This window comes from Vidua macroura, chromosome 1 (assembly GCF_024509145.1).
Source record: "Vidua macroura isolate BioBank_ID:100142 chromosome 1, ASM2450914v1, whole genome shotgun sequence".
In the NCBI taxonomy this organism is placed as follows: domain Eukaryota; kingdom Metazoa; phylum Chordata; class Aves; order Passeriformes; family Viduidae; genus Vidua; species Vidua macroura.
In genome coordinates this window covers 85,686,317-85,698,627 of record NC_071571.1, presented here as the reverse complement: position 1 = coordinate 85,698,627, position 12,311 = coordinate 85,686,317, and the positions used below count along the sequence as shown (strand labels likewise).

Below are 12,311 nucleotides of genomic sequence, written 5' to 3'. Positions count from 1 at the left end.
CCACGCAATTCTCTCCCAATTTTGAAGGCTATAGAGAGGAAAATACCACTGCTAAGAGGAAATATCTTTTTGTATTTTTGTTATGCAACTTTTTGCCTTACATTAGACCTAAATTATCTCTGAAATACCAAATGCCTTATTGATTGGAAGGGTCACAGACAACCATGATGTGGATTACTAATATTTTGCTATGATAAAGGTCAAAAACAATATTTTTAGAAAGCTTATTTATCAGATTCTTTTTTTACATTCTTCAGGGCAGACTCAGCTGGAGTAAGCTGCCCTAACTCCAGGAGGCCTGATAATTTATCCTAAACTGAGTAGTTGACCCTTGGTTACTAAACACCAAGCTTTCCAAAATGAAAATAGAGGGATAATAATTATATTAAAGAACAGAGACAGCTGAAAGAGAGGGTGTCTGATGTGGCATTTCCACACTGTTACATTAAATTTGCAATGGAAATAAAGCAGAGTAGCAGCTCTTACTACCTTAGGCTCTATATCCATTAAATGTTATGCACCCCCTGCAAGCAGAGATGACACCTTTTTGCTATCTGTCAAAATTATTCAAAAGGGGAAAAAATTGTCTGTAGCTGCAGAGACTTGTTTGGGCTACTTCCATGAGCACCTCCCACAGAGAGTCAAAAGGACTGTGGGACTGCATCATTAAACCCTCTACCCTCTTCCCACACACTCCCAGTTTTTCTAATATCTCTGAGAACACATGCTTTGGAGGAGCTCTCCAGTTTAGACTGTGGCTCCCCACAAATGCAAATGCAGCAGGCAAAAGAAATTCAGGAGAACTGGAAACTGGAGATAGACATTTTGAGCATTTTAGATATTTTTAACTTATTGTTTTAATCTATTAATTCTGGATAGAATATTCTAATTTAAAAAGAAATTTGAAACCTGAAGGGAAGGGGAAATTAAAGGCATTTGTGACTTCTCATGTTCTGGCTCATTTTATATACAATTTAACCAGTTACAACTGCAAATAAGTACCAATGCTTGAAAAGTTTGATGAGCTATGTCAAATTATTATGATTGCCTTATCCTGATACATCACATAAAAGACATGCCATTAGCATAGTATATGCAACACTAACTGAAAACTACTGTTCTTTTCCTCAGAAGAAAGATAACGTTTATACTCTAATGTTGTAGACATATTCAGCTCAGAAGAAGAGTTTGTAGATTAAAAAATCAGTTTATGCTTTTTAATGCAAAATAATAGAAAATAATAGACATGCTGTAACATGTGACTTCACAGGGAATGGCTTTGCAGAGGGAAAATTGCAGATTACCTTATTTTTACTTTTTTCAGATTACCTATTTAGAGGATTACTTGCACTAGCCCCAGAATATTTTTCCTTCAACTGAATGTTGAAGTTTATGGATAATGTTGTAGTAAGAACAGGATGATGCAGCTCCATTTTTTAGAATTATTAAAAATTTTGATGTGAGTAGAGAGAGCACCCTCAGACACAGGACTCAGTCCTTTGCTCTGGTCTATATTCTGCTGTCCCTGATCCTGAAAGGGCTCATTCAGATTTTGTGATGCTTGTTTCTATTCAAAGTGAAAATAACAAGGATAATGTATGTGATCATAAACAAATGATAGGAATTAAAAGTGAAGCATGGATTTTCCTGATATTTTCATTTTATTAGTCCGGCTAACAACTTCATCAAATGAAATATTGGTTTTTCTTATGACAAATGCAAGCAGAATCCTATTTGAATTCAGCTTAACCTAATTGCTATTTATCTAGCATTAAGGGAAAAAAAGGCAAAAAAAGGTTTTTCAGTTTAATGTACCATATCCCATGAAGCTATTTGTGAGCTTGACTGTACATGAAGGATCCCTTGTGAGAGACAGGCACCTGCCAAAAAAAGATAACAAATATTCAATTGGCTACTTTTTCTACTACATCTACCACTTTTTCTTTGAGTTCTACAACAAGGAAAAATAAATGGCAACAAAAAGAGTTTGGGGCAAAGTACATCACTGAATAATTTTCTAAGAATATTTTGCATATGTTATTGATACATGTCTTATTATGCACAGACTTATTTTGAGAAATGATGCATGAAATATACTGTATGCAATGAAGGCTGTCAGGGTATCCTACAAGGGGAAAACACCTTTTCTCCTTAGGATTTCTAACATTTTGGAACATTTGAGACATCTTAACTTGGAGACATAGAAATATAATCAAATGCAAAGTCTGAAAGATTAAACTGGCTAGGTTGACTTTGACCTTCCACTATCATAAACCATAGCAGTTAATAAATGTAATATTAATTATTTCATATTTCATGTCCTGAAGCCAAATTCTATTTCTTACTGTCTATGAAAAGACAAAAGATTTAAACTAAACTATTAGTAATCCAATAAAAAAATAACTGATGCTTTCAAACTAGCTGATAGTTAAACACAAAGCATAAGAGATACAGGGACAGTATATATACAAAATGGACTGTGCTAATTAATGAGTTTAGCTTTAGTGATTCTTGGAAATACCTCAAAGCATAATCATTAGTGATTTGCAGCAGATTTCGCAAAATAAGCAATTTTTTTGCAACTGTGATGCAATAGTTCATGAGGGCCAATATGGTTAAAACATATTCTGTGTAATGATGATGGAATCATATTTCTCCTCAGTCAGCAAAAGACATGAAAACTACCTAAAATAAATTTAGAATTATAGTTGGGAGCATAATTTTAAGTTATGGCATTTTACAGGTTTATATAAACCCACATTTTTTTCCAAAAATGAAGGAACAAATTTTGAACATCTTAATCAGGTGTGGTTTGGGAGTGAGAAATAAAACAAAAACAAACAAACAAAAACCAGCTTGAAAACTAAGTCCACTAAACATGAATCACAGTCTCACATAATTGTTTAGGTTGGAAGTGACTGCTTGAGATCATATAGACCAACCTAATAGTGAAATACTATTGTTATCCTGAAGAGATATTTTTAACTGACACCATCACTGTAGCTGCTTCACACAGGCTGAATTGTGTACTGTTGGTTTAGATTAATATTAGGCTTTTTCATGTTTTGTATAAGACTATAAAAAATTGCTGCAAAAAGATATCAGAAAAATACTTTCTTTAGAAGACAAAGAGATGAAATACGAATTCCTTAATAATCTGTAATTTCCATAATAATCTGTTTTTTAAAATCAATTTACCAAGAGTTGTAACAGTAGATACAAAAGGAAACCAGGAAGGTAGAAAACAATTTTCTCTTTTGAAAAAGATCTCCCAAGCTTTCCTGTCCAGTTGTCAAATTACAAAATAAGTCATGTTCCTAAACTTCAAATTTGGCTGCATTTTTATTTCAGTTGTAAAAGTTTTCCATATCTGTGGTCAAAATTTTCTTGAAATGATTGTCCATGAGTTTCCATTAGTTTATTTTCCATAAAATAATGTATAACTCACTTAACAGTGTCTGTGGAATAACTTGTTCTTTCAAGAGAAATATGCATGCAACTGCATGTCATCAGGAGACACTTCAAAGAGGAAGACTTCCTTTATTTCTTGAACTTAACAAAATTAATTCTTACTTCTGTACTCCAGAAATTTGACCATAAAATAAAATATGTCTCTTCATAAAAACTTCCTTCTTACCTTAATGTCTCAGAAGAGCTACTGACATTGGTTTGTGGTTTGAGGTTTTTTTTTTAGTTCTATTCCGCAGTCCAATTTCTAAAATCATCCATTCAGATTCCTTATTCTGTAGGACTTTTGATCTAAAAAGCTGGTAAGTCTGAAACCAAGTACAGTAAAGGAATAAGAATGTTTTTTGTCACTTATGACTGACTACATCTACATGAAACTGCTACTTTTTTTCAAGAATGTTTATGCTGAATTCCTGTTCGGAGGCATAAACACTAATAGCTAGTGAAATGTTCCTTAAAAATCCATTCATCCTTCTCAACTCCCAAATTCTTTTTCATTTGTGTTTTTCATGATGGTTCTCAAGGCTCCTACTAGATGGCAAAAAAAAAAAAAGAGAAAATACCCATAGAGGTTCTACATTGATCTTAATATAATAATTTCTTTGTTACCCAACAGTACATCTTCCATCTGGGCTTTTAAACAGCTTTTCCTTAATTCCAAAAGAAAATAATTTTTCATTATGGGTAAAAACTGTGTCAGTTGAAAAAGAGTACCTAATTTTATTTTTCGGGGGCAGGTATTTTAGGTATTTTCTGCTTAATGCATGGGCTGATTGTTTCTCCATTTTACAAAGGGCAGTTAAGACATTACTATTGGTGGAAATGCTTTAAAAATTACCTCTTTCATCCCTACTACCCTGCAAAACCAAAATGAAAGTAAATGTTAATCTCTCCTTTTCTCCATATTCTTTTTTCATGCTAAGCTTTATACACTATCTAGATTATTCTATTCTATGAGAAAGTCTTCTCATAAGACTTATCTTCTGTGTCCATGAGAGGACTACCCAAAAGAGAATCTCAAAGTTATCTTTAGAAAAAAATGCTTGAGAAAATATGTAGTAACAATTGCATATTATGTAGAGAATTCATAACAAAATACCACATTTTGAATCCTACGAAGAGTCTAGATTAATAGAAGACAGCATGGCCTCTGAAATAAACTATTTTACTGAGAGCATTTTTGACAAGAAGTAAGCTCAGAAAATATTGTATTACATTTTTATTCTAAAAACTGAAAATTGTCTCAAGTAAACCACGTCAGTGACTCATCATACAGTGTGTAAATTGAGCTGGAAAACTCTTATAAGCAAATAATAAATTTAAATACATTTCATTTGCTTGTCTGAATTTCAGAACGCCCTTTTTCATTGAAGTTAAGCAGAAAAAACAAAAAAGCATATTTTGTATCATCAGTTTCTCTTACCAAATGTTTTATTTCTCCTATCCTGTCTCTTCAGGTAATAATTTGAAAGCCAACACTTCTTCTGTTGTTGAGTTGTTGCTTTGTGACCCTTTCTATCACAATAATTAGAGGAAACAAACTTAGTAAACTAGCTGATAGGTCTAAAAACAATCAAAGCCATTTAAAATCATTAACACATTTACTCCTATTTTGACTGTGTTTTCTCACTGTAACTTAATATACTTTACATTTTAAAGGATGCAAAATTGGAAGATTTTTCAAAAAATCCTGAGCAGCTAAAATACCATAGGCTGAATTAGAATTCTAAATACTCAAGATGCTTTCAAAATGAAACAGCTGGTAACATTTTTGAGCCATTTTTTCCCATGGGAATTTTAGAATGAATAATTTCTTAAAGATTATAATTTATAATGACTGATCAGAATATTTATATACCACAGCATAATACCACCATTTTTTTACATTTGAAACCCTGCATGGAATAAACAAAATAGAATACATGTCATAATAAAAGAGTACTTGAATTTGCATTTAAATTTTTTCAAAGTATTTGCAAAAGTATTATTTATTATGCCCAACAGTAATTTTGTACTTTCATAATGGAATGTTTAGAGTACAAGGCAAATTGGAGTCACTGTGACAGAAACCTGTCACAAACCCTATGACAAAACAGTATGACAATTAAATGTACATTAAACAGGTACTATGACTACCACTCAATTCCAAATTGCTTTTTGACTTACATTTGCATATGGTTTTTTTATGTTTTATACAATATTACCGTATCATTAGGCTATTTTAAGGTTTGGGCCTCCAAATTAGACCAAGCTGACTTTCAAAGATATTTAACTTCCATAAGTGCATTTCCATAATGTAGGATTTATTGTTGAAACTGAACTTCGCATTTTCCAAGGTATTACTTTCTGAGGTTTGGGGATCATTATAGTCAATTTACCTAAAATTGATAAGATGATATTTCTAATTATTCACACTTTTTCTTTAATTTCCAGTAATATTTGTTGATTAAAATAATCAATAGAAATACATAAAACATATAATATTTCTATAAACTCTAAAGATAGATACACAGTAGCAAGAAAGTATCTTTTAAAGCCATAGTTCTTCTGTCCACACTCGTTGACTGATAACCCTTTACCATTCTTATGTATCACAGGACAGTCACTGAAGGGTCATGCTGGATTTCCAGGTACTTTACCCTGAAGCCATACCAGAGACCAAAGCACAAGGGGGACTGTTGTAGGTTGGGTTGGTTTAGTTAGGGATCTTATTAAATGTTAGGTTGGTTCTCTGCACCCCTAATTTCCCTCACAGTGGTTTGCTCCAAGTTGTTTACCATGGGAGCTCTTGTCACTCAGAAATGTCAATCTTCTCACCTCATACAGTTTTCCTTTACAAGGTTCTGTCAGTCAGGGGTTGTCTTCATGAAAGTTCTGCATCAATCACCCTACCTTTGCACTTCTATTTGTCCCAGAACTTTGTACCCACCTCTGTTATGTTCCCATAGGTTGTTATAATCCATGTCACTCCCCTGTTGTTTATCCCTATTGGGCGAAGGAGGTTTCCATCCCTGTCCCCCCACCCCCTGCTTAATCTAATGCATTCCTTTGTCCCGTCGACATTTTGCACTGCATGCAGTCCAGAGAGCATCCCTCTGGCCATGCATGGGGGAATAAAAGTTCTTTGGACCAGCAAGCAAGTGTCCTTTTCTCATCCCTTCGCTTCCTCTCAGTGTGAAGCTACCAAAGCTGCGTTACCCACACCGAGACACTCCGTACCATCAGGGAGGCTTACGCCATAACCCTACAGCGCCTGCTCACGTGGTGGCTACAGCCTCACAAAGGCAGCGCTAGCCAGCGCTTTTTGACTGCTTGAGGTTGTAGCAGGTAACTGCCGCAAGTGGGGACTCTTCGTTAAGTAGCCATCTTTTAATGTTTCCATTAATTCATGTGATTTTTTTTTTTTTTTTTAAGTAGTAAAATCAAAAGAAAATAGATACCCATTAGAAACTGCACAAAGACATGGCTACCTCAGGTCTGCTTATTTAGGTGGACTGAAAACTGGGAATGGAGAGGGCAGGTATGACGAGGTAGAAGAAGAGAAACTGTGAGTACCACATGCATGATTATTTTTTTTTTTTTTCATATATCTTAGACAATTTGCTCTTTTTTTTTTTCAGCATAAAATATACTTGAATAACCAAAAATTGTACAAGAATATAAAAGATCCTCAAAGAATTCTGTATTTTTGACAGACTTTGGAAATACAGATATAAAGAACTACTGGAAGAGTGGCATAAGAAATTTTAAGTGGTTGGGGAGGACTATCTAAATAATGCTCCTTTTTTCTGACCCAATCTTCTAGGCTAGGCCAAGAAGGTTTTCACCACAAAAATGACTGCTGAGTTCATCCAAGCACCTGCTGAGTTAAAGTCAGTCACTTGTTCAAATACCAAAGGTGAGAGAGCTGTTACCTCTTAAAATTAGTTTGAGAAAAAGCAAACAACCCAGGAAAATGGGAAGTTTTTTTTTTTTCTCTTTTTAATTGTAGATCAGGCTAACCCTCTGAATTTTAATTAGATAATTTTCATGACCTTTAAGTGGAGCTAGCTTAAAGCTCTGAGCACTTGAAGTTTGCATACTATTCTAGATATAATCTGAAACATAGCCTGGAAAAACCAAAGAGAGAAGAAAAAGCTAAATCAGAAGCCTCAACTTTGAGCATAAGGCTCAGAGTTAGGAGGGTTATACCATTCTAAGTTATGAAAAAAATTTCATACAAAAGAGACTGCCCCATTGACATGCACATTATGATTAACACTGCCACCTCTGATGAGAGTGCTCATCAATGAAATATATTTCTCTAAGCTTAATGAAACTTAAAGAATACTCCAGAGATGTCCATAATTTAATCACCTCAGTAACAAAGGTAACAAAGGTAACAAAGTCCAACAAAAAGATGAGATGACAGGATGTTAAAACCTACAAACACACACACACACAAGAAAAAATGGCATATTATTTCCCTCCAAAAGCAAGGAGCAATGACTTGGAATTACTTACAGTTTTATTTTATGTATAGCATTTCAACAGAATTCTTTAGCCAAACTAATCCTGAAGTCATGGGCTTACTACTTACCTTTTGAAGACCTCCATCTGAAATTTTCTGTCAAATCCCTGCAGCTTTCTTCAGTTTGCATCAGACGCTCATTTAATCTCCGTATGGTCAGAGTATGGTCAGCAGGTCGAGGTGATCCTCCCTCTCTACTTGGCCCTAGTGAAGCCACATCTGAAGGGCTGTGTCCAGTTCTGGGCTCCTAAGCACAAGAAAGAGAAGGAACTACTGGAGAGGGTCCAGTGGTGGCCACAAAGATGATTTGAGGTCTAGAGCATCTCTTTTAGGAGGAGAGACTGAAGGACCTGGGTCTGTATAAAGAAGACTGAGAAGGGATCTCATCAATGCATATACATATCTCAAAAGCAGATGGTAGAAGGAGGATGGTGACAGATTATTTTCAATGATTCCCCTTGACAAGGAGCAGTGGCCATAAACTAAAGGACAAGATATTCCATCTCAGTGTGAGAAAGGACCTTGCTACATTGAGGGGAAGAGCTCTGGAACAGGCTGCCCAGGGAGGTTGTAGAATCTCCCTCTCTGGAGACATTCCAAATCCACGTGGACACGTTCTTGTGTAACCTGCTCTGCCTTGGCAGGGGAATTGGACTGGATAATCTTCAGAGGTCCCTTCTAACATTAATAATTCTGTGATTCTCTGAAAATGCTTCCACAGAACATTTTTTTGAAAGATTTTCTGTTCGTGCAGTCCTCAATCCTTCAATCCTCATTACACAAAGAATCTAGACCTTAGAGTTTTTCGGGCATTCCTTTTATTTTTTTTTCCATAATAAATCATAGACACATGAATATACTGAAATGCTTCTGTGATTATAATTTGAGCCTAGACATAGGATTTTGCTTGCAGTTTTGTTCAAATATAATTTTTTCTAACTTCTTTCTTCTTTGTGTTGCCATTGAGGGAAAAAGATAAGGTTGTCTTAAACCTGTTTGATAAGGTTGTTTTAAACTTGTTTGGGCTACCATCTGAGTTGATTTCCTTCTTGTTTTTCCTCTGGTTATTACAGGTTTTTCAGGGTAGACTTATCTCTGAATTTTTTAGGTTGAATGTTTGAAGTATGAGATAACATGCTTACAATGTTTGTTTCTTTTCTTAGCTTTCAGTCAGTGGCATGAGTTCACAGTTTCATTATTAAAGCTAAATACTTTAGTTAGAAACTCCATGTTTTTAAAATTGTACAAAATCTCAAAACCAGGAAACAACAAGCAACCTGGATGAAAACAACAAGCAACTCAAGTGATAAGAAGATTTATAAAATCAACTGTTATTTCTCTATTTTAAATTTCAGAAACATCTCATCAGACCAGTACTAAGCACTCAGCACAGTTTGCTATTAAGGGATTTTATCTCTTGCAGAAGTATCCAATAAAACAAAGTGAAATTGAACCTCATGGAAGTAGAGTTTGAACAAAACTGCTGTCCTGGATTAAAGCTGTGTTGCACTTTCAGATGAACATAAAGTAGACAATACATTCTTATGAACCCAAACCCTAACAGAGACAATTAATCTACTTTCTTTTTTCCAGTTAATTAGCAATAGGTTTATAGGGCTATGAAATGAGATGCATTAAATTGTTTGGAAAAATGTGGCTATACATCCTTGATTCTACCTGAATACACCTGCACAATATTCTAAAGGCAGAAAAAGGTCTCTTCTCAGGAACAGACTAAAGGTAAAGGCTTACTCATGCATACTTTGTAAATTGTGTGCCATCACAGCCACAGAATTAGCATGACAACCAATGATCTTTGTTCTGAATGATGCCAGAAAACACCTTGTAGAATAAGAAAGATGTAGTCAGTGGTTAAGTCTCTCCTTACATTGCCTGTTTGACACTTTCTTAAAGTACTTTTTAAAACTTAAGATGTACTTTGGCATGTAATTCTGAGACCAATGCTGTGAGCCACAGAATCTGGAATTTTTAGATCAACCTGTGGAAACTCTCAGCAAATTTCCACAATTTCTCACCCATATGTTCACTACAATTGAACATTTACTGTATTATGTTGCTAATAATTTTCATTTAAATGCACTTCATAAATGCCTTTGAAGTACCTTCACACAACAATTTGTTCTTGCCTACTGCTCTATTTGCTCTATTAATTATTTTGTTGACAAGCTGTCTGCTCAGTTCAATGGATCATCTTGGGAGGAGAGACAAATTTAGGAACATATCAGCAGCCTTTAGACAGCCTTTAAGTATTAATTTTATTGTCTCTAAATATTTATGGGAAAGTGGATTACTTCTAATTTTTAGGTAAGATATACTTTCTTTAAAATGGCTGAGGGATTGATTTGTTTTGTTCTTGACTTGTCCATGAGCAAGGTGTGAAATGACAGATAAATACAAATTAAATCAAGATCTCTGCATAATTAGGTGTGGAGTATGTAAAACTCAAAACAAAAGCAACTTAAGTGACCTAAGAGTAAAAGCACTTCAAATAAGCCAATATTTTTTACTCCCCTTCTATCTGTTACATGGGACAGAAAAAATATGCTGTTATACTGACATGTTTCACACCTAGAAAGAATGAATGTCAACAATCAGCTAATGTGATGACCCTTCTAAGTGGAAATGCAAACTTTGGTTAAACTAGGCTCAGATCCAATAATTCCAATTTAATGAGGGTGATAACAGTAGACCCAGTTAAAGTGAGTTGCTGACTAATTTCTTCCAATGATTTACAATGGCTAAATAAAGCCACCACTAATAATTTAAATTACTTTCAATTAAACACAAACACAAGGAAGTAATCAAGTTATTATTTTGATGGAAATAAAAGATTGTCACAGATGTCAAACTCTTTTAAAGGTAAGTATTATGGAGATACAAGATACTCCCCTGAAATAATTCCCGAAAGGAGAAAACAAATCCCAATTCTGAATCCCTGTTTTTTTAATACATAAGCCCCATAGAAAACTAAATATCATGTATTTTAAAAGCATGTTTCATTCTTGCTATACCTCATGGTATAAAATATATGAAGACTTACTATTATGTTTCAGAAGATTATGGATATGAGAAAGGATATGGATTATTCAAAAGGTTATGGGACAAGAGAAGGTCAGGTCAGAAGCTCCTGACCTTCTCCAATGGTAATTACCATTACCAATGGTAATTCAAATTACCATTGCTATCCTTAGCTTCCATGAACGGAAACCAAAATAGAAACAGTTTGAGAAATTCATATGATTTTGAACAACACAAAAGAAATTACTGCCATTGATGACTTTACTAACAAACTTTGTTGACAAGATAGTTGCATACATATCTAATGCACTCTTAAGCATACCAGCCCTGGTAAAAATTGTAAAGATTAATTAGGTAGACAGACATGCTAGCTGGGATATTTTGTTTTAATTTAAACATGCATTTATGTCATCAATGCAAACCTGTATTTTCAAGCACTCTGACTTTCATCCTTACATTTTTGTTGGCAACAGCCTGACATTAAAGTTATCTCATGCATATGAAGCATAACTCTGATACTTTTCAGAGGACAAATATGACTCATTCATGATTTCTGTAGTTGCAAGTAATGACTATGGGAATGCTTAAAGAGATCCTTAGGTTTCTTGTTCCCTAGATACATTTGTAAATTCCATATGTAAATCTGCAAAGTGGGAAATATATAGTACCCAGATGGAAGACGGAAAAATCCCAGTTAGGAAAAAGGAAAAGATTGACACCATTAGTGTGTTCAAATATGTAATGAGAGCTCAGTAATGCTGCAGAATCTCTGACCTTCATGGTATCCAAACATGATTGAAGAAGGCATTGAGCAACCTTCCCTGACTGAGGCTGTTTTGAGCAGGAGCATGGACTGGAGACCTCTAAGGGTCTTTCCCAACCACTGTATTCCTATGGCTTTTTGAATGTCATCCTCCCTGTCTTGCTAAAATTAGAGCCACCCACAGCTTGTGGAAGTTGACCTTCGTTCCACCACTGTCCAGCTCCTTGCTTCCTACTGACTGGCTTATCTCTGACCCAAGGTACATCACCACAAGTCTCATGGGTGTGCTTTGTCCTGCTGATCACAAGGCAGTAGCCCTCTCACTTTCTATTCTTTACCTACCCAAGCCTCACCCCTTTGTTATTTTATCTCTTGGTTAGAACTGGGTAATAAAGAATACTACTTAATGTGAATGCACAGCCTAACAGTTAGCCAAACTATTGTTTGGCTGTTGAGAAGGAAATGACCCATGGAATTTGTCAAAACAGGGCTGCTTTGGTATAATTCTTTGCACACTCAGTACTTATAACT

General features: G+C 34.9%; 2 long non-coding RNA genes across 4 annotated transcripts; one reads left to right on the top strand and one right to left on the bottom strand.

The window, feature by feature from the left end:
• Positions 1-1,797: 1,797 nt before the first annotated feature.
• Positions 1,798-6,658, bottom strand: LOC128819414 (uncharacterized). 2 transcript variants are annotated; one of them, XR_008440697.1, is made up of 3 exons: positions 6,398-6,658; positions 3,638-3,776; positions 1,798-1,880 (listed from the first exon to the last, which is right to left on the bottom strand). It is a non-coding gene; the product is annotated as an uncharacterized LOC128819414 (long non-coding RNA). The 2 variants fall into 2 exon arrangements; XR_008440702.1 differs by lacking the exon at positions 6,398-6,658 and adding an exon at positions 4,892-4,970.
• Positions 6,659-6,816: 158 nt separating this feature from the next.
• On the top strand, positions 6,817-9,431 carry LOC128815809 (uncharacterized). 2 transcript variants are annotated; one of them, XR_008439725.1, is made up of 3 exons: positions 6,817-7,015; positions 7,274-7,366; positions 9,334-9,431. It is a non-coding gene; the product is annotated as an uncharacterized LOC128815809 (long non-coding RNA). The 2 variants fall into 2 exon arrangements; XR_008439726.1 differs by lacking the exon at positions 9,334-9,431 and adding an exon at positions 8,092-8,130.
• Positions 9,432-12,311: the final 2,880 nt, after the last annotated feature.